We start from the raw sequence: 27,416 nt of genomic DNA, 5'->3' as shown, positions 1-27,416 counted from the left end.
AGTCGTACAGGTCACCCAACCAAGCCACTACCCCCAGCGGCGACGCCAAACGCCACGACAGTAAAATTTGTCGCCGTGTAATCGGAGAGGCGAAAGTGACGACATGGGCCTTCCTCCTCTCCATGAGCTCCCGCTTCTCTGAAAACCCAATATCACCACCAAAGGGTCCGGGTCCACCTCCTCCTCCACTATCCTGGCTAAGACCGTGAATACTCACGCCCAGAATCCCCCCAATTTTTCGCAACCCCAAAACATGTGCGCGTGATTCACTGGCCCCCGCCACACCTCTCGCACTCATCTGCTACTCCCTGGAAGAACCCACTCATTCTTGCCCGAGTCATATACACCCAGTGTACCACTTTAAACTGTATCAGGCTCATCCTTGCACAGGAGGAGGGAGGTCCCATTTACCCTACGCAGTGCTTCACTCCATGCTCCCCAATTGACCTCCTCTCCCAATGCCCCTTCCCATTTCTCCTTGATCTTCACCACCCTATCGCCTCCCTGCTCCCCTCCAGCCACTTCTATATATCCCCAAATGTCAGTTATGAGTTTTGATAGGTGTCTGGGTTATAGGAAATGTCTCTCTCTTCACATTCCCCTGAGACTGTTTTGTTTGTTTCCCAGCTTCACCTCGCAATGTGGCCTTGAATCTTCAAGCAGTTTGTTCTGAGTCAGTTCAAATCACAAAATCTTCAGTCAGTTGAAAGTTGAAAAATCATATTTTCAAACACAAAGGAGCATAGCCTCATGACACCAAGTCAGGCCAATGCACAATCATCTCCAGTGAAAATTTTCTATTTAATTAGTCTAATTTGGGGAGGTATCGACATGTTGGCAGTATTTGTGGAACCATACCATTGGCTTCAGAAGAAAAGGGGAGAGAAAGACGCCCCAGGCCAAAAATATCACCACAGCCTTTCTGGTGCATCCCTGCAGACGTTCAAAAGTTACCACGTAACCCTTGCTTAAAACAGAGCCCTGACTGGTTTGTCATGGGAGAGAGAGGTTAGGCAAAGGACGCAGACAGCCAGTGCTGCGCTTTCACACTTCTTTGACCTGTGAAATACCAGTTAGGTGATCTATGGCCACCATGGCCCGAAGAATGTGTTGGGAGGATGTTGGTCACAGAACGGTGCCTCTTCAAGAAGTCTTCATAGTCTTCAGTAGGTTAACAAGTCTTTACTAACTATTTGTAACTATTTACATGCACACCACAGTAAAGGGTACAGGTATGGAGCTGTGTGCACGTCTAGGTCTATACCCATTCCTGCTCAAACACCACATAGACTCTGGGTCATGTTCCTTCTTGCATCACTGTGCGGATGGTGCAGTACTCAGTCCCACATTAACCCTGTATGGCCCAATCCCTTATACTACAGGATGAGGTGTTGCAGCCTCAGGAATCACAGTTCTGGATCCACACCTGAAGATTTATTGAAATGGTTTGATTCTTCTGACAGTTTTCCTGGCCTGTGGGGTCGGAGGGTATCCTAGAATTTTAATTCAAGGGCCTCCCATTAACTCCAATGACACCAACATTGTCAGTCCTGGCAACCATATTCCAAGTTGAGTACCAAGAGTTACTTTTGACAGACTACTGCTTGCCCTGCCTGTTTGGGTGAGTGCAGTTGGGTAGGTATTTACTACTACTATTGGTAATAATTGTTATGATATAGTTATGTGATTCACTGCTTGTAAGAAATATATTCTATAATAAGAAAGAGTGCAAAAGAAGGGCATTAGTTGATATTGTTTGATATTAAAAGGATTAATTTAACTTAAAGGGGTAAGACATGGCAGGAGAACTCGAAGATGTGGTCTGATCTTCTTCCTCCTCATGGAAGATCAGAAACATTTCCAGTTCCCAGGACCAGCATGTGTGCAGGAAGAGTCTCCAGATGCAGCTCCTGGAAGCCTGAGTTTCGGGGCTGTAGTGGCGGCTGGGGACACTGGAGCATCCGTGAGGCGGAGAGTATTTTGGATAGCACATATCGAAAGGTGGTCACACCGCAGCTCAGACTCCGCAGGCAGAAAGGAAATGGGTGACCACCAGGCAGAGCAAGTGAGCTAGGCATACAGTGCAAGAGTCTCCTGTGGCTATTCCCCCTACAAAACAGATTTACCGTTTTGGATACTGTTGAGGGGAATGGCTTCTCAGGGGATAACAACAGCAGCTAAATTCATAGCACCATGGTTGGCTCTGCTGCACATGGGAGGAGCAAAAGGCGTAGAAATGCAATAGTCATAAAGGATTCAATTCAAGGGCACGGTGGCATAGTGATTAGCACTGCTGCCCCACAGCGCCAGGGACCTGGGTTTAATTCTGGCCTTGGGTCACTGTCTGTCTGGAGTTTGCACGTTCTCCCCGTGTGTGCGTGGGTTTCCTCCCGGTTCTCCGATTTCCTCCCACAGTCCAACGCTGTACAGGTTATGTGGATTAGCTATGGTAAATTGCCCCTTCGGGACCAGCGATGTGTGGGTTAAGAGTGGTTACGAGGTTGCAGGGAAAGGGTGGTAGCTTATTAGGCAGGGCGCTCTTTCAGAGTGTCAGTACAGACTCAATGGGCCGAATGTCCTCCTTCTGCACTGTAGGGATTCTATGATTCTATGAATTGTGAGGGGAATAGATAGACATTTCTGTGGCTGCAATAGAGAATCCAGGATGGTTTGTTGCCTGGTGCTAGGCTCAAGGATGTCTCGGCGCGGTTGCAGGGAGATGAAGGATGAACAGCCAGTGGTCGTGATACACATTGGTGCAAATTAGATCAGAAAAAAAAGGATGAGGTTGTAAAAGCAGAATATAGGGAGCTAGGAAGCAAATTGAAAAGTAGGGGGCGGGATTCTCTGATCCTGAGGCTAAGTGTTGACACCGTCGGGAACGCAGCCGCGTTTCTCGACGGCGTCAACAGGGCCTCAGGAGCAGCGATTCTGACGCCTACAGGGGGCCAGCACGGCACTGGAGCGACCCACGCCGCTCCAGCTGCCGATCCCGGCGTCAGTTGGGCGCCGTGGGTGCACGCATGCGCAGTGGGACCGGCGTGATTGCCGCGCATGCGCGGTGACTCTTCTCCGCGCCGGTCCCGCGCAACATGGCGTAGGGCTACAGGGGTCAGCGCGGAACAAAAGAGGCCCCCAGCGCGAGAGGCCGGCCTGCTGATCGGTAGGCCCTGATCGCGGGCCAGGCCACAGCGGAGGCCCCCCCGGGGTTGGACCCCCTCTCTTTCCCCCCCCCTTTCACATTTCATCCCACCAGCCTCCATATGCAAAGCATAATCCTCCGCCATTTTCACCAACTTCAGCGTTGATGCGCAATCAATTACTCTCAAGACAAAGTGATCCATAACTGAAGGCTTTAATCTGCCAGAACTCTTCCCCAGCAGCTTCGATACAGAAAGTGAAGGCTGCTGGGATGGCACCGGTTCTTATACTCCGCCTTTCAGGGCGGAGCTATGTACATCAGCCAATGGTAGACTCCTGGGTCTAACCAATGGTCATCCACCTCTCAGGTACCGAAATACCTGCTACTACCACATCGCCTGGTACGACCAGGTATGGAGGTACCGTGATGTCGAGGGCAATAACAAAGTGTTCATAGTGCAGCAATCAGTCGATCAGGTGGCCTGGTCGTCCTTCTGGAGCGTCTGGGCTTCGGCGGTGATTCTGATGGGGGTCCCGGCGGTTGCGACTCCGGGAGCATGATGTCGTCCTCCCAGGCAGCTTCGCCACCCCTAGGTGGCGCTGTTGGGGCAAAAGGTGGACGTGGGGGTGGGAGGGGGGGGGGGGGGGAGGTGCCTGTAGGGGGCGTTGGTGTTTTTTCGGGCCTAGGCAGGAACGGCGGGAGTACTGACCCTCTAGTTAGGTGCTGTGGGGAGCGTGGGGGTGGGGGCAATGGTGCGGGTGCACGTGGGGTTTTGGCGGGTGCCAGGTCCCGAAGGGAGACCGTGTCTTGGCGGCCGTCAGGGAACGCTACGTAGACGTTCTGGGGGTTGGCGTGCAGCAGCTGGACCCTCTCGACCAACGGGTCTGACTTGTGCGCCCTCACATGTTTCCGAAGCAGGATGAGTCCGGGTGTCGCTAGCCAGGTTGGGAGCGAGGTCCCGGAGGAGGACTTCCTGGTGAAAACAAGGAGACGTTCGTGAGGTGTCTGATTCGTGCTTGTACAGAGCAGTGACCGGATGGAGTGGAGAGCCACCGGGAGGACTTCCTGCCAGCGGGAGACTGGGAGATTCCTGGACCGTAGGGCCAGTAGGACGGTCTTCCAGACCGTCCCGTTCTCTCTCTCTACCTGCCCGTTTCCCCGGGGGTTGTAACTTGTCGTCCTGCTCGAGGCGATGCCTTTGCTGAGCAGGAATTGACGCAGTTCGTCACTCATAAAGGAGGACCCCCTATCACTGTGAATGTATGCGGGGAAACCAAACAGTGTAAAGATACCCTGGAGGGCCTTGATGACGGTGGTTGTGGTCGTGTCTGGGCAGGGGATGGCGAATGGGAACCGGGAGTACTCGTCAATCAAGTTCAGGAAGTACGTGTTGCGGTCGGTGGAGAGGAGGGGGCCTTTGAAATCCATGCTGAGGCGTTCAAAGGGAGGGGAAGCCTTTTTCAGGTGCACCCTCTCTGGCAGGTAGAAGTGCGGTTTGCACTCCGCGCAGATTTGGCAGTCCGTGGTGACTGTCCTGACCTCCTCGATGGAGTAGGGCAGTTTGCGGGTCTTGATAAAATTTTTAAAAACGAGTGACCCCCGGGTGGCAGAGGTCCTCGTGGCGGGATCGGAGGTGGTCCACTTGTGCGGTGGCACAATCGCCGAGGGACAGGGCATCAGTGTGGTGTTGGGGGCTCTGATGTACAGATGAACCAACACGGTTATGATTGGTACAACGCAGTTTTATTCCAACTTGTTATTTACAGATCTGTCTTGTTACTCAGCACGTGGTGACTGTGTGAGCCTCTTGTTAATCAGGTCCTGTCCTTGTCCTTGTCTCCAGATGGACTGTCCACCAGGTGTCGTGTTTCTTGTCTTATACTCTGTCTGCTCTTGTCTGTGATTGGCTGTCGTGTTATGTGTGCTAATTGGTCTGTTGGTCTATCTATCATGATGTGTGTGTTTGAATATCATGACAATCAGGAGGCTCGTTCAGCTTCCCCGGACGGTACAAGATCTCGTAATTGTAGGTGGAGAGTTCTATCCTCCACCGCAAGATCTCGTCGTTCTTAATTTTGCCCCCCTGTGCATTATCGAACATGAAGGCAACCGACCGTTGGTCCGTGAGGAGAGTGAATCTCCTGCCGGCCAGGTAATGCCTCCAGTGTCGCACAGCTTCCACTATGGCCTGGGCCTCCTTTTCGACCGATGAGTGGCGAATTTCGGAAGCATTGAGAGTACGGGAGAAGAAAGCCACGGGCCTGCCCGCTTGATTGAGGGTGGCCGCCAGAGCGACGTCGGACGCATCGCTCTCGACCTGGAAGGGGAGGGACTCGTCGATGGCGCGCATCGTGGCTTTAGCAATGTCTGCTTTGATGCGGCTGAAGGCCTGGCAGGCCTCCGTCAACAGGGGGAAGGTTGAGGACTGGATCAGGGGGTCGGGCTTTGTCTGCGTAATTGGGGACCCACTGTGCATAATAGCTGAAGAAATCGAGGCAGCGCTTTAGGGCCTTGGGGCAGTGAGGGAGGTGGAACTCCATGAGGGGGCGCATGCGCTCAGGGTCGGGGCCTATGACTCCACTTTGCACTACGTAGCCTAGAATGGCTAGATGGTCGGTGCTAAACACGCATTTATCCTTATTGTATGTCAGGTTAAGGATTTTCGCGGTCTGGAGAAACTTGCGGAGGTTGGTGTCGTGGTCCTGCTGGTCATGGCCGCAGATGGTGACGTTATCCAGATACGGGAACGTTGCGCGTAAGCCGTACCGGTCAACCATTCGGTCCATCTCTCGATGGAAGACCGAGACCCCGTTCGTGACACCGAAGGGAACCCTTAAAAAGTGATAGAGCCGCCCGTCTGCTGTGTGCTGGCGGTCATCATTACGGAGGGGTAGCTGGTGGTAGGCAGACTTGAGATCCACCGTGGAGAAAACCTTGTATTGTGTGATCCTGTTCACCAGGTCGCCTATACGGGGGAGAGGGTACGCATCCAGCTGCGTAAACCTGGTGATGGTCTGACTGTAGTCAATGACCATCCTATGTTTCTCCCCGGTCTTTACCACCACTACTTGAGCTCTCCAGGGACTGTTGCTCGCTTCGATGACCACTTCCCTCAGCAGCCTCTGGACCTCCGACCTGATAAAGGTCCGGTCCTGGGAACTGTACCGTCTGCTCCTGGTGGCGACGGGTTTGCAATCCGGAGTGAGGTTCGCAAACAGGGAAGGCGGGTCGACCTTAAGGGTTGCAAGGCCGCAGACAGTAAGGGGGGGGTATAGGGCCGCCGAATTTAAAGGTCAGGCTTTGCAGATGGCACTGGAAATCCAGCCCAAGGAGGGTGGCTGCGCAGAGGTGCGGCAGTACGTACAGGTGGAAATTGTGGAATTCCCTGCCTTAGACAGTGAGGTTCGCTAGGCAGAACCCCTTTATCTCCACTGCGTGTGACCCGGAGGCCAGGGAGATCCTTTGATTTACGGGATGGGTGACAAGAGAACAGCGCCTTCCCGTGTCAGGGTGAACAAAGCTTTCCATGCTCCCAGAGTCAATCAGGCACGACGTCTCGTGGCCGTTGATGGAGATCGCCGTTGTAGCTTTCGCAAGCGTCCGGGGCCGACTCCGGTCCAGAGTCACCGAGGCAAGCTGAAGTAATGGAGAGTTCTGGTCGGGCAGCATGTAGTCGGCTGTGCTGGGGGCCTGGGGCCCCATCCAAAATGGAGTCACCCGTGGGTCGCACATGGTGTCCGTGGATGAAGAAGATGGCGGTGGCAAGGGACAAAATGGCGGCGCCCACCCGTCCAGCGTGGTGTCCAGGGGGCAAAATGGCCACGCCCGCGAGTCGCACGTGGCCTGAGGATAGGGGGGGTGGCGGTGAGCGTTGGGCGGTCGGGGCCTGAAAGGGGGGTTGCCGATAGTCGCTGGAGACCGCGGCCACAGCGGGGCCTGGCAGACCCCACATAGTGGCCCTTCTTGCCGCACCCTTTGCAGGTGGCGGTGCGGGCCCGGCAGCGCGGGCGGGGATGATTCGCCTGCCCGCAGAAGAAACAGCGGTGTCCGGCGGCGTTAGCGGGCTGTCTCGCCGCGCAGGCTTGCGTGGTCAGGGGGAAGATCTGAGGGGCTGCCGCTATGGGGTGCCACGCAGCCCAGGGGGCTGCCGCGCGATCGGGAGCAAAGGACAGCGCGTTTTTATAGGCAACGTCCATGGACCCTGCCAGGGCCCGTGCCTCTGCAGTTCACAAAGTGTCCATTTCTAGGAGCCTTCGGTGGATATCAGGGGAGGTCATACCTGCCACGAAAGCATCCCTGATCAAACGTTCCGTGTGCTCGTTCCCCCAAACTGGCGGGCAACCACAGTTTCGGCCCAGCACCAGCAGCGCCCGGTAGAAGTCTTCCAATGTTTCCTCGGGGCTTTGCATCCTAATCGGCACCTGGTTCACAGGGCGGATATAATGTCCTTCTAGCAGCTTGATCGCAGCAGCATAATTCGCCGCCTCCTCGATAAGAGGGTAGATCCCAGGGCTGACCCGTGAGCGTAGGAAATGCATCTTTTGTCCTTCCGTGGGGGTGTCGCCGGCCATGTCGAGGTAGCCCTTAAAGCACGCCAGCCAATGTTTGAAAATAGCAGCAGAATTGTCCGCGTGGGGGCTGAGCTGAAGGCACTCCGGTTTGATACAGAGCTCCATCCTTTCAACTGAAGTTGTAGCAGATTAAATTGATGCACAATCAATTACTCTCAAGACAAAGTGATTCATAACTGAAGGCTTCAATCTGCTAGAACTCTTCCCCAGCAGCTTCGATACAGAAAGTGAAGGCTGCTGTGATGGCACCGGTTCTTATACTCCACCTCTCAGGGCGGAGTTATGTACATCAGCCAATGGTAGACCCCTGGGTCTAACCAATGGTCACCCACCTCTCAGGTACCGCAATACCTGGTACTACCACAAGCGTGAGGCCACCACCAAACACATCTTCCCTTCACTCCCTCTTTCAGCATCCCGCAGAGACCGTTCCCTCCGAGATAATCTAGCCCACTCCTCCACCATACCCAGTACCTCTCCCATCACCCATGGCACCTTCCCATGCAATCGCCGAAGGTACAGCACCTGCCCCTTTACCTCTTCCCAGGTCCAAAACACTCATTCCAGGTTAAGCAGCGTTTCACTTGCACCTCTTTCAATCTGGTCTATTGCATTCGCTGCTCCCAATGTGGTCTCCTCTATATCGGAGAGACCAAACGCAGACTGGGTGATCGCTTTGCTGAGCACCTTCGGTCTGTGCGCATCCAGGACCCTGACCTTCCCGTTGCTTGCCATTTTAACACAAGACCCTGCTCCCATGCCCACATATCTGTTCTTGGCCTGCTGCAATGTTCCAGTGAAGCTCAATGCAAACTGGAGGAACAACATCTCATCTTTCGGTTAGGCACGTTACAGCCGTCCGGTCTCAACATCGAATTCAACAACTTCAGATGATTAGCTCTACCCCACCTCGATCCATTTGTTTTCATCCCATTTCATTTCTACTGTCTCTTACCATTTCTTTCTTTCTTGTCTTTCTTAATAGATATTTAAACCCCCTCCCCAATCTTATCCACCTTTCCTTACCCCTTCTCCGATTTGCTTCCCTCTTCCCCTCTCCAATCTGTCACATTCTAGCCTCTGATGTTAGTTTCTCTGCTGTTTGGCCTCTCACACCTTTTGTTCTCTCTGGGGACTGCCATGAGCACTCTTTCCCCTTGGTTTCTGTGGCTATTAGCACCCCATTTCCCAGGGTTTCTGTGGCTATGACTCATCTTTCATTCTCACTCCACAGTATAAATATTTCCCACTTTCTCTGTCTGTTAGCTTTGACAAAGAGTCATCGGACTCGAAACGTTAGCTCTTCTCTCTCCCTACAGATGCTGCCAGACCTGCTGAGATTTTCCAGCATTTTCTCTTTCGTTTCAAATTCCAGCATCCACAGTAATTTGCTTTTATCCAGTATAAACTGGACAGGTTACACATAGAATTTGCAGTGCAGAAGAAGGCCATTCGGCCCATCGAGTCTGCACCGGCTCTGGAAAGAGCGCCCTACCCAATCCACCCCATCCCCATAACCCAGTAACCCCAATTGCCTAAGGGCAATTTTGGACACTAACGGCAATTTATCATGGCCAATCCACCTGACCTGCACATCTTTGGACTGTGGGAGGAAACCGGAGCACCCGGAGGAAACCCACGCACACATGGGGAGGATGTGCAGACTCCGCACAGACAGTGACCCAAGCCAGAATCGAACCTGGGACCCTGGAGCTGTGAAGCAATTGTGCTAACCACTATGCTACCGTGCTGCCAGGACCAGACTGGTGCCCTAGGGGAGGTACTTGCTGAGCAGTTGAGGAGGGTTTAAACTAATATGGCAAGGGGATTTAGAGCAGGGGGAATCTAGAACAAGAGAAAAAGACAGCAAGGAGGATAAGAAAAATGATTGGCTGGGAAATCAAGGGCCAGAATCAGATAAGGACTTAGTAAAAATATAGTTGGTGCGACAAGGAGCATTAAACGGACTAGCCTTAAGGTTTTGTACCTGAACACCCGGAGTATTCAAAATAAAATGGATGATTTAGTTGCGCAGATAGATGTAGAGGGATATGACATACTTGGGATTACGGAGACATGGCTTCAAGTCTACCAAGAATGGAATCAAACATTGAGGGCTATTCAGTTTTTGCGAAGGAAGACAAAAAGGAAAAGGTGATGACGTTGCATTGTTTATTAAAGACGATACCGATAAAATACTGAGGAAAGATATTAGCAGACGATGTGGAATCTGTATGTGTCAAATTAAGAAGCACTATGGGACAAAAACATTTGTTGGGGTGATATGCAGACCACCAAACTGTAGTGGTAATGTTGGGAATAGCATTAGACAGGAAATAAAGATGCAAGTGATAAAGGAACATCTGTGACGATGAGTGACTTGAATCTGCATGTAGATTGGGTGAGTCAAATTCATCACAGAGGAGGAATTTCTGGAGTATATACGAGATGGTTTTCTGGACCAATACATTGGGGAACCAACAATGGTTCTATCTTGGCTGGGTATTGTATGATGAGAAATGATTAATTGGCAACCTAGTCGTGATAGAACTCTTGGGGATGGGTGACCATAATATGATAGAATTCTTTAGCAAGGTGGATAGTGAGGTAGTTGATCCTGAGACCAGGGTCCTGAAGCTCAAGAAAGGTAACTATGATGGTGTGCGGCATGAGCTGGCTGTGACAGACTGGGAAACATTACTGAAAGGAAAGACACTGGACCGGCAATGACAGGCATTCAAGGAACAAATAGGTTCCTTACTCCAAACATTGTTTATTCCTATTTAGCGCAAGAGTGGAAAGGGAACTGTGGTTCAACCATGGATTACAAAGGAAATTAGAGATTGTATTAGATTCCAAGAAAAAGCATACAAATTGGAAAGATAAAGCAATATACCTGAGGATTGGAGCAGTTTGAAATTCAGCAAAGGCAGACAAAGGGATTGATTAAGAAGGGGGAAGTAGAATATGAAAGTAAGCTAGCCAGGATCATTAAAACTGACTGTAAAAGTCTCTATAGGTATGTAAAGAGAAAAAGATTGCTAAAAACATATGTGGGCCCCCTGCAGCCATAGAATCCCTACAGTGAACAAGGACGCCTTGCGACCCATTGAGTCTGCACAACCATCTGAAAGTGCACCATACCTAGGCCCACTCCCACAAAAATATCCCCATAACCCTACCTAAGGGCAATTTAACATGGCCAATCCACCTAACTGCACATCGTTGGACTGTGGGAGGAAAGTGGAGCACCTGGAGGAAACTCACTCAGACGCAGCAAGAACATGCAAACTTCATACCAACACCAAAGGGTTGAATTGAACCCGGGTCCATGGCGCTGTGAGCAGCAGTGCTAATCACTGTGCCACCCAGAAATGGGGGAATTCATAGCAGGGAACAATGAAATGGCTGAGGAACTAAATTCATACTTTGCTTCTGTCTTCACAAAGGAAGAAGTGAATAATATACCCAAAGTTCTCAGAACACAAGTTTTAGTGAGAAACTGAAGGAAATCAGTATTAGTAGAGAAATGGTTTTGTGGGTATTAATGGGATTGAAGGTGGATAAATCTCCAGTGCCTGATAATCTTCATCCCAGAGTACTTAAGGAAGTGACCCTAGAAATAGTAGATCCATTGCTGGTCATTTTCCAAAATATTTGGGGCGGGATTCTCCGCGAACCGGCGGGGCGGGCAAGACCGGCGCGAAGGAATGGCGTGAACCACTCCGGCGTCGGAACCCCCCGAAGGGGCGTAATCCTCTGCACCTTCAGGGTCTAGGCCGGCGCCAGAGTGGTTTGTGCCCCGCCAGCTGGCGCGGAAGGGGCTTGGCGCCACGCTATCCAGCGCCGAAGGGCCTCCGCCGGCCGAGCGAGTTGTCACATGCACGGGAGCGCCAGTGTGTGCTGGCGTCATCCCAGCGCATGCGCAGGGTGAATCATCTCCCCATTGGCCATCGCGGAAGACCACAGCAGTCGATGCGGAGGAATAGAGTGCCCCCACGGCACAAGCCCGCCCGCGGATCAGTGGGCCCCGATGGCGGGCCAGGCCACCGTGGGGGCACCTCCCAGGGCCAGATACCCCCATGCCCCCCGAGGACCCCGGAGGCCACCCACGCAGCCAGGTCCCGCCGGTAAGTACCTACTCTAATTTACGCCGGCGGGACCGGCCGAAAACGGCGGCCACTCGGCCCATCGCGGGCTGGAGAATCGCCGGGGGGGGGCGCTGCAATTCCCACCCCCGCCAAATCCCCGGCGCCGGAGAATTCGGCAGCCAGTGGGGGCGGGACTCACGCCGCCCCCCGGTGATTCTCCGACCCGGCGGGTGGTCAGGGAATCCCGCCCTTGGACTCTGGAATAATCCTACAGATTGGAGGGTAGCTAATATAACCCCGCTATTCAAAAAAGGAGGTGGAGAGAAAACGGGGAACCTAACGTCAGTAGTAGGGAAGTTGCTGGAGTCCATTATCAAGGATTTCATAGCACAACATTTGGCAAGTACTGGTATAATCGGACAAAGTCAGCATGCATTTATAAAAGGGAAATCATGCTTGACAAATCTACTGGAATTCTTTGAAGATGTAACTAGTAGAGTTGACCAGGGAGAACCGTGGATATGGTTTATTTAGACTTTCAGAAGGCTTTCAACAAGGTCTCACATAGCATATTGCTATCAAATGTTAAAGCGCACAGGTTTGCAGGTAGTGTCTTGAGATAGTTAGAAAGCTGGTTAGCAGACAGAAAGCGAAGAGCTGGAATAAATGGGTCTTTTCCCAGTAGGCAAGCAGTGGCTAATGGGGTACGAAAGAGAAAATGCTGGAAAATCTCAGCAGGTCTGGCAGCATCTGGCGCGAGAAAAAAGAGCTAATGTTTTAAGCCTGATGACTCATTGTCAATGGGGTGCCGCAGGGTCTGTGCTAGGACTCCAACTGTTCACATTATATCTTAATGATTTGGACGAGGGAACTAAGTGTATTATCTCCAAATTTGCACATGATACACAGTTAGGTGGGAGGGTGAGCTATGAGGAGGATGCAAAGATGTATCAGCGTGATTTGGGCAGGCTGTGAGTGGGAATAATAATAATCTTTATTATTGTCACAAGTAGGCTTACATTAACACTGCAATGAAGTTACTATGAAAATTCTCCAGTTGCCACACTCCAGCGCCTATTCGGGTACACTGAGAGAGAATTCATGTCCAATTCACCTAACAAGCATGTCTTTCAGGACTTGTGGGAAGAAACCTGAGAAACCCTGGCAGGCACGGGGAGAACATGCAGACTCCACACAGACAGTGAGCCAAGCCGGGAATTGAACCCGGGTTCCTGGCGCTGTGAAGCAACAGTGCTAAACACTGTGCTACCATTCCATCTATGCATGTCAAATGCAGTATAATGTGGATAAATGTGAGTTAACAAAAATAGGAAGGCAGATGATTATTTGAATGAGTGTAAATTGAGAGAGGTGGTTACTCAGCGAGACCTTGGTGTCTTCGTGCATCAGTCGCTGGAAGTAAGAAGGTTAATCGTATGTTGGTCGGCATGGCAAGAGGATTTAAGTATAGGAATAGGGATGCTTTACTGCAATTGTACAGGGCATTGGTGAGTCCACACCTGGAATATTGTGTGCAGTTTTGGTGTTTTTATCTGAGGAAGGATGTTCTTGCTATGGAGGGAGTGCAGCGAAGGTTTACCAGGCTGATTCCAGGGATGGCGGGTCTGTCATATGAAGAGAGACAAAGTAGGTTATAATTATATTCATTAGAGTTTAGAAAAGTGAGAGGGGTTCTCATATAAACTTACAAAATTCTAACAGGATTAAACAGGGTAGATTTAGAAAGAATGTTCCTGACGGTGGGGGAGTCCAGAACGAGGTGTCCTAGTTTGAGGATAAGGGAGTGATCTTGTAGGACTGAGGTGAGGAGAAATTTCTTCACCCTGAGAGTGGTGAATCTGTGGAATTCACTGCCACAGAAAGTAGTTGAGGCCACAATGTTGTGTGATTTCAAGAATGAATTAGATATAGCTCTTGGGGCTAAAGGGGTCAAGCGATATGGGGGAAAGACAGGATCAGGATATTGAATTTGATGATCAGTCATGATCATACTGAATGGTAGAGCAGGCTTCTATTTTCTGTGGCTATTTCTATGTAACAGGCCTCCAACTGATAGGCCAGGAGGAGCCTTTGATGCCTTATCGCCACCACCCCTGCACAGACTTGCTAAATGTGCTAGCCACAGCCACCGCTACAGGTCAATAATGCCGGTTCAGCTGTGACCATGAGGATTTTGTAGTTTTTTTACTGTCTTTCATTTTGAGATGCCCTTGTGGTCTCTTGCCTACCTACCTGAACAGTACCCACCGCTCCCAGTGGGACTGCCAGCCGGACATCATGGTGGGCCCTCTGATTGGGCCTCACATTCGCTGCTCTGTCTGCGGCCCTTAATTGGCCGCCTCCAGGACGAACATGAGCCACGTGTCGCCAAGGCCGTTTTCTGACCCTAAATTGAGACCAATGTTGGGGTCCTGACGATCTTGACTAAATCCAACCCTTTAGGCCCAGCAATTTAGAAAATAACACATGCCTCTTTAAAGGTGAACCACAAAATTGTCACAAATATTGTTCGCCATCGTACTCTGTTTTTATTTCAAAGATAAAAGTTACACAGTAGAGAAAGCAATTGAAGGGCTTAGCGAATATAGCAGTCCATGGCATATTTTGTCCAGTTGGCCCACGTGATGGTCTCTTCTGCCTTATGTACCTAGATAAGCACCAGAGTGACAGAGAGAGACCTGTGCGCTCTAGCCATGACTCAACTGCTTCACTGAAAGGATGAGAAGAGTGAGTAAACATGTACCTATCGTACTTTGTTAGCATCACATTTAAATATTAATGCATTGCAGCTTTAACATTTTGAACATCACATTATCCTTTTGTGCTTTGCTTCTGAATAATCAGCATAGCAAATGAAGGTTACTGAAAAGGGAACAGCAAAATAGCGACTGGTGGTCTGCTGAATGGTTTTTTAAAATAAAAAGGGTTGATGTCCGTGTCTGAACTAATGAAGGGGAGAAATGTTTGAAGGATTGGTTCATAGTGAGCAAGATGACAGGAAATCGATAGATAGGAAGATCAAATGCTGTAGAAGATCTATTGTGAAGAAGATAATGTAAAAACAGCAAATAGAAAAATGTAGGTAGATGCAGTTTAACTAGGTGTGAGGTAGTCGACCATGGATTGAATGGCAGATGGGAACGGAAGTGCTGCACGGAATTGGTGAATAAAAGGAATTTAGCATCTAAGAACCAGCATCCTTAAAATGAGCTCAGTAAAGCAATTAAAGTAACTGGTCTCGAATTTAAGAGCAAGCAAGTGAAAATGCAGTTACACAGCAGCAGAGAACTGGTCCGATCTCATTTGGAATGGTGTGTCCAACTTTGATGTCCTGTTTATTTAACATGGGACATACAGTGCAGAAGGAGGCCATTCGGCCCATCGAGTCTACACCGACCCACTTAAGCCCTGACTTCCACTCTCTCCCCGTTACCCAATAACCCCCCCTAACCTTTTTGGTCACTAAGGGCAATTTATCATGGCCAATCCACCTAACCTGCACGTCTTTGCACTGTGGGAGGAAACCGGAGCACCCGGAGGAAACCCACGCAGACACGGGGAGAACGTGCAGACTCCGCACAGACAGTGACCCAGCAGGGAATCGAACCTGGGACTCTGGCACTGTGAAGCCACAGTTCTATCCACCTGTGCTACCGTGCTGCCCTGCAAACCCCTTTAAACTCACTTAGAATAAAATAGATCAAAAGAGCTAAAATAACGTTGATCGGAAAGTTTAGCCTGGTAGCTCTTGCTGAAGAGGTACCTGAGCGCACATATAATGGGTGGCATAATCTTCTTTTGTGTCATTTCTATGACTTGATCAAATACTGTGCCATGGGTAGCAAGCTGAGTATCATCAGCTAATAAATAGACAGGAATCGAACCACCCACCTGACCAGAGAGATCAGATTTGATCAGTTCTGCGTGGCAAGCAGCACGTATCCAAATGTCAATGGGCAACATGGACCTTCAGTGTAAATATAGAGCAGGCATAAATAATGGCTGCTTTTAGAAAATAATTGTATCATCCCTCAACTTCATTGGCTTTTGCTGAGACTGAAGGAAGAGTAAGAGGCTGTACTTATATCCATTCTCCATCCTCAATGCAACGAACGCCTGATACTACCAGTAGGTTCTGATCTCATTAGCCTCTGTCTACAACCCTAATAAGAATGATCAGCACATTTGTGTGTTAGTGTTACACTGGGCGAACATTGTAAATATTATGACTGTGAATTACCGATGAGTCTTTGTTATGCGGTTGCCACCATCACAGAAGTAGCAGTGTGGCAGAATGGTAGCACAGTGGTTAGCGCTGTTGCTTCACAGTGCCAGGGTTCTAGGTTCGATTCCCAGCTTGGGTCACTGTCTGTGTGGAGTCTGTACGTTGTCTGCGTGCTCCGGTTTCCTCCCGCAAGTCCTGAAAGATGTGCTTATTAGGTAATTTGGACATTCTAAATTCTCTCTCAGTGTACCCGAACAGGTGCCGGAATGTGGTGACTAGGGGATTTTCATAGTAACTTCATTGCAGTGTTAATGTAAGCCTACATGTGACGCTAATAAAGATTATTATGTTAAGAAAACTAAGGTAGTTTTAAGGGATCTATATTTATATTGGTAAACGTTAGAAATAAGATATTGCTTTTAGTTTGTATAATTTAATGTTTCTGTGCCTGGAAAGGTAAAACTTGTAGTTAGATTCATGCCGGACAAAGGTGTTTGTGTATCTGGGGATTGATTAAGTTCCAACTGTGTTGCTATCATGCTTGGAGAGGGCTGCAACATGAAGAATAAATATAAGGCATAAGCATGTGCGTGTTGCTTAGCAACTGGGCCTTGGGTAGAGAAGCTTTTAAGTTTTAGTTTAGCTAATTTGATTGCAGTTGGAGATAGGTAATGAGAGAAAAGGCAGCTTTCGCTGCTCTGCCAGAAGCAGTTGGTTTAAAAGTTAGAGAGGGAACATCTCTCTTAGCTTTCCTAGAAGAAAAGCCATACCCTGGAGTAATGATTAAGAAGAAAAGTGCAGAGATCTGAAGAGCAGCTAGTTAAGGAAACTAAAGAAATGAAGAGAAGTTTCCAAGATGCCTGAGGTTAAACGTACTAGAACACAAATTTGTTCAGTAAAGACAGACAGAGCTGATAAGAAGGTTGAGATATCAGAAAAAATATCTGAAGTGATTTTCAGCTTTGTGAAATTTTACTACAGCCAGTGGAATGCGAGTTGAAATAACTATGGAAATCTGTGCCTGGATCTGAGAGATGTGTAAAACCAGTTCAGACAAACAAAACTTAAAGGGGTTGAGGCTGGTCCTTGTCGGAGGGGTGCTGGTTGTCTTGCACTATAATGATTGTTTTTTGCACACTGTTTTATATTGTTGTTGTTTAATGTGCCAAAATGTCTTAATAAAATTGTTTATCAAAAAAAAACTGAGGGGTTGGTGCAAAATTCTGGACTGGATTCACTGTTAAAATTAGAGCAGAAGCTTTGTTTTAAAGTGTCATTTGGAAAAACTGATCTAGATTTTGGAATGCAAACCACGAAGTATACTTATGGGAGAAGATTTTAAATGTGTTTTAAAGCGGAGTTTGGAAACTCTAATGTGACAAGCATTTGCTGGGCTCCTAGGGAGACATCCACAAATATTCACACGGGGTTCCGGGTGGAGAATGTATTTTCCCACATTGACCTTGTGTGCTTAAAAGGGATTTTGTGTTAATGAGACCATTGTAGATTAAGATGTCGGGGGACGGTTTAGCTCAGTTGGCTGGACAGCTCATTTGTGATGCAATGTGAGGCCAACAGCATAGGTTCAATTCCTGTACCAGATGAGGTTACTTGTGAAGGTCCTGCTTAACCTTGCCCCTGGCTAAGATGTGGTGATCCTCAGGTTAAATCACCACCGTCAGCTCACCCCCTCACAGGGGACAGCAGCCTATGGTCATCTGGGACTACGGTGACGCTACTTTACTTACCTAATAGATTATGATCTACTTTGTAATCTGTGTTAATCCTAAAACCTCTGTGTAATTGATAAACTAAGGGGGGAGTTAGTATTATAATCTAATTTTTAAATGTTTAATAAATGTTTTTTCCTTGTTAAAACTAATTAGCTGTCCTGTGACTCTGTTCCTCCACGTTTTATAAAAAAAACTCTTTTGAGCCAGGTCTCCATTCTGGGATCTTCCCGTCCAGTTCAAACATCAACTGGGATCATAACGTAATGAAGAAGATTATTTTTTCAAGCGATATTGGGCGGGATTCTCCGACCCCACCGCCGGGCCAGAGAATCGCTGGGGGGTGGCATGAATCCTGCCTCGCTGCTCCGACGCCGGCTGGCGAATTCTTCGGCGCCGGTTTTCGGGCGGTGGCGGGGATCTCGCCGTGCTGGTTGGGGGCCGTTGGCAGCGGCCCCCCCGGCAATTCTCCAGGCCCCAATGGGCCGAGCAGCCACCCGTTTTCAACCAGTTCCGCTGGCGTGAAATGGACATGGTCCATCCCAGCGGGACATGGCTTGTTGGCCATCTAGCGGGGCTCTCGGGGGGGGGGGGGGTGCGGGGGGATCCGGCCCCGGGGCCCCTCCCCCCATGGTGGCCTGGCCCACGATCGGGGCCCACCGATCTGCGGGCGGACTTGTGCAGTGGGGGGCACACTTTCCCTCCGCGCCGGCCTCTGTATGCTCCGCCATGGCCGGCGCGGAGAGGAAACCCGCTGCACATGCGCAGGAAACACGGCAGCGGTTCTGCGCATGTGCCAGAATGCGCTGGCGGTTCTGCGCATGCGCCAACTTGCGCCGGCCAACAGCGCTGGTTGGCGCGGCGCCAATCCCTCCGCCGCCAGCCTAGCCCCCGGAAGTGCGGAGGACTCCGCAACATCCGGGTGGCCCGACACCGGAGTGGTTCGCGCCGCTCTTGGAGCTGACGCGGGCCATCGTGCCAAGTGCGGGAGAATCCCGCCCACTGTGTCTTAAACATGAACAGAATTAGGTGCCAGGGTAGTCCATTCAGCCCTCTGAGCTTGCTCTGCCATTCATTAAGAATATGGCTGAACTCATTTTCATCTCAATCCAACTTTTCTATCTGCCTACCAAAAACCCTTGACTTCCTGTTCCCCAAAAATATATTGAACTCAGCCTTGAATATATTCAATGACCCAGACTCCACTGCTACCTGGAGAAGTGAATTCCTTCAGTATGAATTCACAAATCCTTAGACTACTATCCTAAATGCAGACAGCAATTACAGTTCTGAGACCATTCACTGCAATCTGAGGCCCAGCCAGTAATATTGTACTCTTTTCTTTCTTTGTTCATAGGATCTGGACGATGCTGGCTGGTCCAGCATTTATTGCCCATCCCTAATTGCCCTTGAACTAAGTGGCTTGTTAGGCCATTTCAGAGGGCTTCTCTATTTCAGAGTCAAACACATTGCTCAGGTTCTGGAATCACACGTAAGCCAGACCGAGTAGGGGCAGCAGATTTCCTTCCCTAAAGGACATTAGTGAACCACATGGGCTTTTAAGACAATCAACAATGGTTCCATGTTCATCATTAGACTTTTAATGCTGTAGTCTTGCACTGTCTGACTCCTGGCTGCTAAGCTTCCTGGTGCAAAGCACCCTTTAATCAGGTTAAATTTAAATGTTGAGCGGATACAGAATGTGCCGACTGCAAACTTTGCCACCTGCAAACATTAATTCCCAGTAGGTTTAAAACGTTACAGGTGGCCAAGGAACCACTGAGCATTGCCGAGAGCCATTTTGACACAGCTTTTGAGTTACACTGAATGTGAGCCCATCCCACCCAGAGAATCTCATTTGACTTTGCTCTGGACTCAGGCACTGACTCCAGATTGATATCAGTTTTAGTTGTGAAACTTGCTATTTCACAACACTAAAGTCATAGAAACAAGCCCTCAATTGGGAGAATACTACAAATTTTTACAGGAAATTCTTAAGCTGTTGAGCTCTTTCTTGGTTGTGCAGTGATATTTGTCTGTGCGAATTTTGTTTGAACTCAAACTGAAATATTTTTGCAGAGTTGGATGAAATAGACGTTATTCAAGGCCTGAATGATCCCCTATTCTACTTGACAATTTGCTATCAAACGATGAAGCCCAACTCAGATACAACATGGTTGTAATTTGTCTTCAGCATCATGGGTGGTCGTCCGCTATTCAAGTTAACGCAATAGAATAACGGGCAGGATTTGTAATGGATGATCCACTTTGTGCTATCATCCAACATAAATTTCTTCCCCAGTGAACAGAGCTCTCTGAAGCCTAACAGTATTAGCATTCAACACAGCGGGTGGCTTATCAGAAAATTATTGATCTGTGTGCACAGATTTCCATCCATTGACATAGAAGGCAGGTAAACTGTGGCATGTTTTTTCCGATAGGTTATCCGCTTCGTGCACTGCTCTTCCTGTGGCATGGAGCCTTAGAACGTTCCACCTCTTCCATTCCCAGAGGAAAAGCCAAGCATGATTGATTTTCACCTGGTAACATCCAATCAGACAGAAGTGTAACAGTCACACTGGCTACTTTGCTAAATCTTCTCAGCTTACCATTGATTCAAAGCCATGTGTGGGCAGCACGGTAGCACAGTGGGCAGCACAGTAGCACAGTCATTAGCACAGTTGCTTCACAGGTCCAGGGTCCCAGGTTCGATTCCCGGCTTGGGTCACTGTCTGTGAGGAGTCTGCACGTTCCCCCCGTGTCTGCGTGGGTTTCCTCCAGGTGTTCCGGATTCTTCCCACAGTTAAGATGTGCAGGTTAGGTGGATTGGGTATGATAAATTGCCCTTAGTGTCCAGAAAGGTTGGGTTAGGTGGGGTTAGAGATAGGGTGAAGGTGTGGGGATAGGGTGGAGGTGTAGGCTTAGGTAGGGTGCTCTTTCCAAGGGCCGGTGCAGACTCAATGGGCCGAATGGCCTCTTTCTGCATTGTAAATTCCATGTAATAATTGAACTTGTTTAAAGTTTTGCCAGAAATGTAGATTGTGAATGTATTGAAGATCTACACAACCTGTGTTATTTGTCCTACTTTAAAATTTAACCAGCATTTGTTCAGCGCTCTGGAAATATTTGTTTGTGTCAGGAGAGCTTGGTTTTACCACATCAGAAGGAAAGTTGGAGCTGGTGATATAACTGACATCAATTTGCTTCATGCTGTTTTACGTACCAGCCCCTATCCAGTACTGAGTTATAATGTTGCCCATAATTATACAAACTTTATTGTGGTGAATTAAACATTTTGTTGTGTCTGCCTGAGCTGAAGACTTGAGATTGGTGAAATATGTCAATGACCATTGTTATGGTATGAAAATAAGCAGATTAATAACTTGCTGTCATTATCTTCACTGTTGTTTGCTTCTTCACGTCAGCTAGAAATCAGGAATGTTCATGAATCATTGGATTTAAGCCAAGACAATAATTAAAGCAAGCCTGTTCTATAGCTTCACACATATAAACATGCCTACAGCATAGATTGATCTCATATTAAAGGATTGCACAGATGTGATGAGACCAGGAGTGTTTTGACTTTCTACAAAGGTAGAGAAGTGTTGTATTGTTTTGGTGTATCAGCACATATAATTATATACTTTTTTGTCTGACAAGCTGTGTTATTTTTAAGGAGACTGCTCACACTCCACTCCCTTATATGATATAATAGCAATGCTTTTGGCTGTGGGAGAGGTGACAAGCCTGAGCAAGGATGGAACATAGGAACATAGGAACTAAGAGCAGAAGTAGACAATTCAGTCCTTCGAGCCAGCTCGTCATTCAATCAGATCATGGCAGATCTCTTCCTGGTCTCAAATCCACCTCCCTACCAGTTGCCCATGTCCTTTAACCCTTTAAAAAAAAAATTAAAATTATATCTATCTCTTTCTTGAAACCATTTAATGATTCAGACTCCACCGCACTATGGGGCAGCGAGTTCCACAAGTTCACCACCCTCTGCGAGAAGTAGTTCCTCTTCATCTCAGTCCTAAATCTACCACCTCTCAATCTATATCCGTGACCTTTTGTTCTAGATTGCCCCATGAGGGGGAACATTGGTCTACGTTTACTTTAACAATCTCATTTAGTATTTTATATAACGCACTCAGATTCCCTCTCATCCTTCTAAACTCCAGCGAGTACCAGCCCAAACTGTTTGATCCAGCCTCATACATCTACCCATTCACTCGGGAATCAATCTGGCGAACCTCCTCTGAACTGCTTCCAATGCCACCACATCCTTCCTCAAATAAGGAGACCAAAACTGGACACACTACTCCAGATGTGGTCTCATCGACACCCTATACAATTGCAACAACACTTCTCTACATTTATACTCCAGTCCTTTTGCAATAAACGCCAACATTCCATTTGCCTTTTTAATCACATGCTGTACCTGCATACCGACTTTCTGCGATTCATGAACAAAGACACCCAGATCCCTCTGCCCAGACACATTTTGAATCTGTTTTCCATTCAGACAATAATTTGCCTTTCTATTTTCCAGCCAAAATGGATAACCTCACACTTATCTACATTAAACTCTATCTGCCAAATTTTGGCCCAAGCTCCTAGCCTGTCTATATCTGTCTGTAAAATCTTTACCTCCTCTTCATAGCCTGCTTTCCCACCTATTTTAGTATCATCACAAATTTTGCCATGGTACACTCTGCCCCTGCTTGCAGATCATTTCTATAGATTGTCAACAGTTGAGGTCCGAGGACTGACCCCTCCAGCACCCCATTGGTTACAGTTCGCCAGCCAGAGAAGGACCCATTTAACCCGACCCTCTGCTTTATGTCAGTCAGTCAATCCCCAATCCAATCGCATACTCTACCCCTAATCCCCTGCGATCTCACCTTCTGGGTCATTCTTTTATATGGCACCATATCAAATGCCTTCTGCAAGTCTAGATATACCGCATCCATAGGTTCCCCATTATCCACCTTGCTGGTTAAGTCCTCAAAGAACTCAAGCAATTTGTCAAGCATGACTTACTCCTCATAAAACCCGACTGACAATGGTGAATTGAGCTTTGTCTTTCCAAATGTTCAGTCATCTCCTTAATTATTGATTCCAGCAACTTCTTCGCGACAGAGGTCAATCTAACCGGGCCATAGTTTTTGCCTCACTCCCTTTTTGAATAAATGCATCACATTAACGTGTTTCCAATCCACTGGAACCCTTCCAGAATCCAGGGAATTCTGAAATATCATAACCAATGCATCCACTATCTCTGCTGCTACCTCCCTTAATACCCTAGGGTGCGGGTCATCAGGTCCCGGAGACTTATCTGTCCTTAATCCCATTCGTTTATTCAATACCATCTCCCAAGTGATGGTTATTGCAGCAAGTTCCTCTGCATTAACTGTAGTATTTGGAAAATGTTTCTTATCGTCTACCGTGAAGACAGATGTAAAATATTGGTTCAGTGCATCCGCCATCTGTGTTCCCCATTATTACCTCACCAGTATCGTCCTCTAAAGGGCCAACATTTACTTTAGCTATTTTCTTGCTCTTTATATATTTATAGAAGCTTTTGGTATCAGTGTTTATGTTTTCTGCTGGTTTCCTTTCACGTTCATCTTGGCTCTTTTGATTTTATTTTTAGTAGCCTTTTGCTCAACCTTAACGTTCATAGAACATAGAACATAGAACTGTACAGCACAGTACAGGCCGTTCGGCCCACGATGTTGTGCCGAACTAGTCTGAAACTAGGATCAAATCAACCTACTCCCAGTCATTCTCGTGCACTCCATATCCCTATCCAATAACCGCTTGAAAGTTCCTAAAGTGTCCGACTCCACTACCATAGCTGGGAGCGCGTTCCACGCCCCAACCACTCTCTGAGTAAAGAACCTACCTCTGACATCCCTCCTATATCTTCCACCATGAACCTTATAGTTATGCCCCCTTGTAACAGCTACATCCACCCGAGGAAAAAGTCGCTGAACGTCCACTCTATCCCTCTCATCATCTTGGGCTACGGGGGTAGGGTGGAAGTGAGGGTTTAAGTGGGTCGGTGCAGACTCGATGGGCCGAATGGCCTCCTGCACTGTATGTTTTAAGGGGCAGCACGGTAGCCTTGTGGATAGCACAATTGCTTCACAGCTCCAGAGTCCCAGGTTCGATTCCGGCTTGGGTCACTGTCTGTGCGGAGTCTGCACATCCTCCCCGTGTGTGCGTGGGTTTCCTCCGGGTGCTCCGGTTTCCTCCCACAGTCCAAAGATGTGCAGGTTAGGTGGATTGGCCATGATAAATTGCCCTTAGTGTCCAAAATTGCCCTTAGTGTTGGGTGGGGTTACTGGGTTATGGGGATAGGGTGGAGGTGTTGACCTTGGGTGGGGTGCTCTTTCCAAGAGCCGATGCAGACTCGATGGGCCAAATGGCCTCCTTCTGCACTGTAAATTCTATGATTATACACTTCAATTAAGTCCCCTCTCATCCTCCTTCGCTCCATTGAGAAAAGCCCTAGCTCCCTCGACCTTTCCTCATAAGACCCACCCACCAATCCAGGCAGCATCCTGGTAAATTTCCTTTGCACCCTTTCCAATGCTTCCACATCCTTCCTATAATGAGGTGACCAGAACTGCACACAATACTCCAAATGTGGTCGAACAAAGGTCTTGTACAGTTGCAGCATAACCTCACGGCTCTTAAACTCAATCTCCCTGTTAATAAATGCTAACACACTATAGGCTTTCTTCATGGCTCTATACACTTGGGTGACAACTTTCAGAGACCTATGGACATGAACTCAGAGATCTCTCTGCTCCTCCACATTCTTCAGAACCCTGCCGTTAACCCTGTAATCCGCATTCAAATTTGTCCCACCAAAATGAATCACCTCAAACTTATCAGGGTTAAATTCCATCTACCACTTTTCAGCCCAGCTCTGCATCCTATCAATGTCTCTTTGCAGCCTACAAGAGCCCTCCACATTATCCACTACTCCACCAATCTTGGTGTCATCAGCAAATTTACTAACCCGACCTTCAACTCCATCATCCAAGTCATTGATAAAAATCACAAATAGCAGAGGACCCAGCACTGATCCCTGTGGTACACCGCTGGTGACTGGGCTCCAGGATGAAAATTTACCATCTACCACCACCCTCAGTCTTCTATGTGACAGCCAGTTACTGATCCAATCAGCCAAATTTCCCTCTATGCCATGCGTCCTTACTTTCTGCATGAGCCGACCATGGGGCACCTTATCAAACGCCTTACTAAAATCCATGTATACGCCATCAACTGCTCTACCTTCATCTTTGTACTTAGTTACCTCCTTAAAGAATACAATCAAACTTGTGAGGCAAGACTTGCCCCTCACAAATCCGTGCTGACTATCCTGGATTAAGCTGTATCTTTCCAAATGATCATAAATCCTATCCCTCAGGACGCTTTCCAATAATTTACCTATGACCGAAGTGAGACTAACCGGCCTATAATTCCCAGGGTTATACCTATTCCCTTTCTTGAACAAGGGGACAACATTCGCCTGTCTCCAATCTTCTGGCGCTATTCCTGTAGACCTTGAGGACATAAAGATAAAAGCCAAAGGCTCTGCAATCTCATCTCTCGCCTCCCAAAGAAGCCTAGGATATATCCCATCAGCCCCAGGGGACTTATCTATCATCAGGCTTCTCAAAATTTCTAACACATCTTCCTTCCGAATATCTACCTCCTCCAGCCTACCAGCCTGTATCGCACTATCCTCCTCAACAACATGGCCCCTCTCCTTTGTGAACATTGAAGAAAAGTGTTCATTTAGGGCCTCTCCTATATCTTCAGACTCCTTGCACACGTTCCCACTACTGTCCTTGACCGGCCCTAACTTCACCTTGGTCATTCTTTTATTCCTCACATAAGTGTAAAAAGCCTTGGGGTTTTCCTTGATCCTACCCGCCAAGGACTTCTCATGCTCCCTCCTAGCTCTCCTTAGCCTTTTCTTGAGCTCCTTCCTAGCTATCTTGTATCCTTCAAGTGCCCTAACTGAACCTTGTTTTCTCATCCTTACAAAAACCCCCTTCTTCCTCTTGACAAGACATTCAACCTCTTTTGTAAACCATGGTTCCCTCACTCGACCATTTCCTCCCTGCCTGACAGGGACATGCATATCAAGGACAAGCAGTATTTGCTCCTTGAACAAACTCCACATCTCAATTGTGACTATCCCTGACAGTTCCTGTTTCCATCTTATGCTCCCCAATTCTTGCATAATCGCATCGTAATTACCCTTCCCCCAGTTATAAACCTTGCCCTGCCGTATGTTCCTATCCCTCTCCATTGCTATAGTGAAAGTCACCGAATTGTGGTCACTATCGCCAAAGTGCTCTCCCACAACCAAATCCAACACTTGGCCCGGTTCATTACCCAGTACCAAATCCAATGTGCCCCGCATCTTGTCAGTCTATCCACATATTGTGTGAGGAAACCTTCCTGCACACACTGGATAAAAACAGCCCCATCCAAACTATTCGAATTATAGTGATTCCAATCAATATTTGGAAAGTTAAAGTCACCCATGACATCTACCCTGTGACTACCGCACCTATCCAAAATCTTCATTGCAATCTTTTCCTCTGCAATCTGTTACTGTTTGGGGGCCTATAGAAAACTCCTAACAAAGTGACCGCTCCTTTCCTATTTCTAACTTCAGCCCACACTACCTCGGTAGACAGATCCTCCTCAAACTGCTTTTCTGCAGCCATTATACTATCCTTGATTAACAATTCTACTCCTCCACCTCTTTTACCATCTTCCCTAATCTTGCTGAAACATCTAAACCCCGGAACCGCCAACAACCATCCCTGCCCTTGTTCTATCCACATCTCCGTAATGGCCACAACATCGTTGTCCCAGGTACCAATCCATGCTTCAAGCTCACCAACCTTATTCCTGATGCTCCTCGCATTGAAGTAGACACATTTCAAACCATCTTCATGCCTGCAGGTCCATTCTTGTGACCTTGGTACCTTCCTCAGTACTGCACTACCCTCAACTTCCTGAACTCCAGCAACGCTAGCTCCTGGACTACAAATCAGTTTCCCATCCCCCTGCCAAATTAGTTTAAACCCGCCCAAAGAGCTGTAGCAAATTTCTCTCCCAGGATATTGGTGCCCCTCTGGTTCAGCTGTAACCCGACCTGTTTGTACAGGTCCCACCTTCTCCAGAATGTGCTCCAATTATCCAAGTATCTGAAACCCTCCCTCCTACACCATCCCTGTAGCCATGTGTTTAACTGCACTCTCTCCCTGTTCCTCACCTCGCTAGCACGTGGCACTGGCAGCAAACCAGAGATGACAACACGGTCTGTCCTGGCTCTCAGCTTCCACCCTAGCTCCCTGAATTCCTGTTTTACATCCCTGTCCCTTTTCCTACCTATGTCGTTGGTACCGATGTGTACCACGACTTGTGGCTGCTCCCCCTCCCCCTAAGGATCCTGAAAACACGTTCAGAGACGTCACAGATCTTGGCACCCGGGAGGCAACACACCAACTGTGAGCCTCTATCGTTGCCACACAACCGCCTATCTGTACCCCTAACTATAGAATCTCCAATAACTAATGCTCTCCTGCTCTCCCCCCT

The 27,416-nt window shown here is 48.4% G+C and overlaps 1 protein-coding gene across 3 annotated transcripts in view; it reads left to right on the top strand.

The window, feature by feature from the left end:
- Nucleotides 1–27,416, top strand: part of jcada (junctional cadherin 5 associated a) — a 483,762-nt gene that overhangs the window by 99,444 nt on the left and 356,902 nt on the right. Inside the window, exon 1 of one of the 3 annotated variants that reach the window (XM_072508378.1) lies at nucleotides 14,475–14,552. The exons of the other annotated variants lie outside the window; for them this stretch is intronic. The gene's annotated coding sequence lies outside the window, so the exon portion shown is untranslated. Of the gene's footprint in view, nucleotides 1–14,474; nucleotides 14,553–27,416 lie in introns of those variants that run through there. 3 annotated transcript variants of the gene reach the window in all.

This window comes from Scyliorhinus torazame, chromosome 6, assembly GCF_047496885.1.
Source record: "Scyliorhinus torazame isolate Kashiwa2021f chromosome 6, sScyTor2.1, whole genome shotgun sequence".
Classification (NCBI taxonomy): Eukaryota; Metazoa; Chordata; class Chondrichthyes; order Carcharhiniformes; family Scyliorhinidae; genus Scyliorhinus; species Scyliorhinus torazame.
This window is presented reverse-complemented; position numbering and strand designations above follow the sequence as displayed.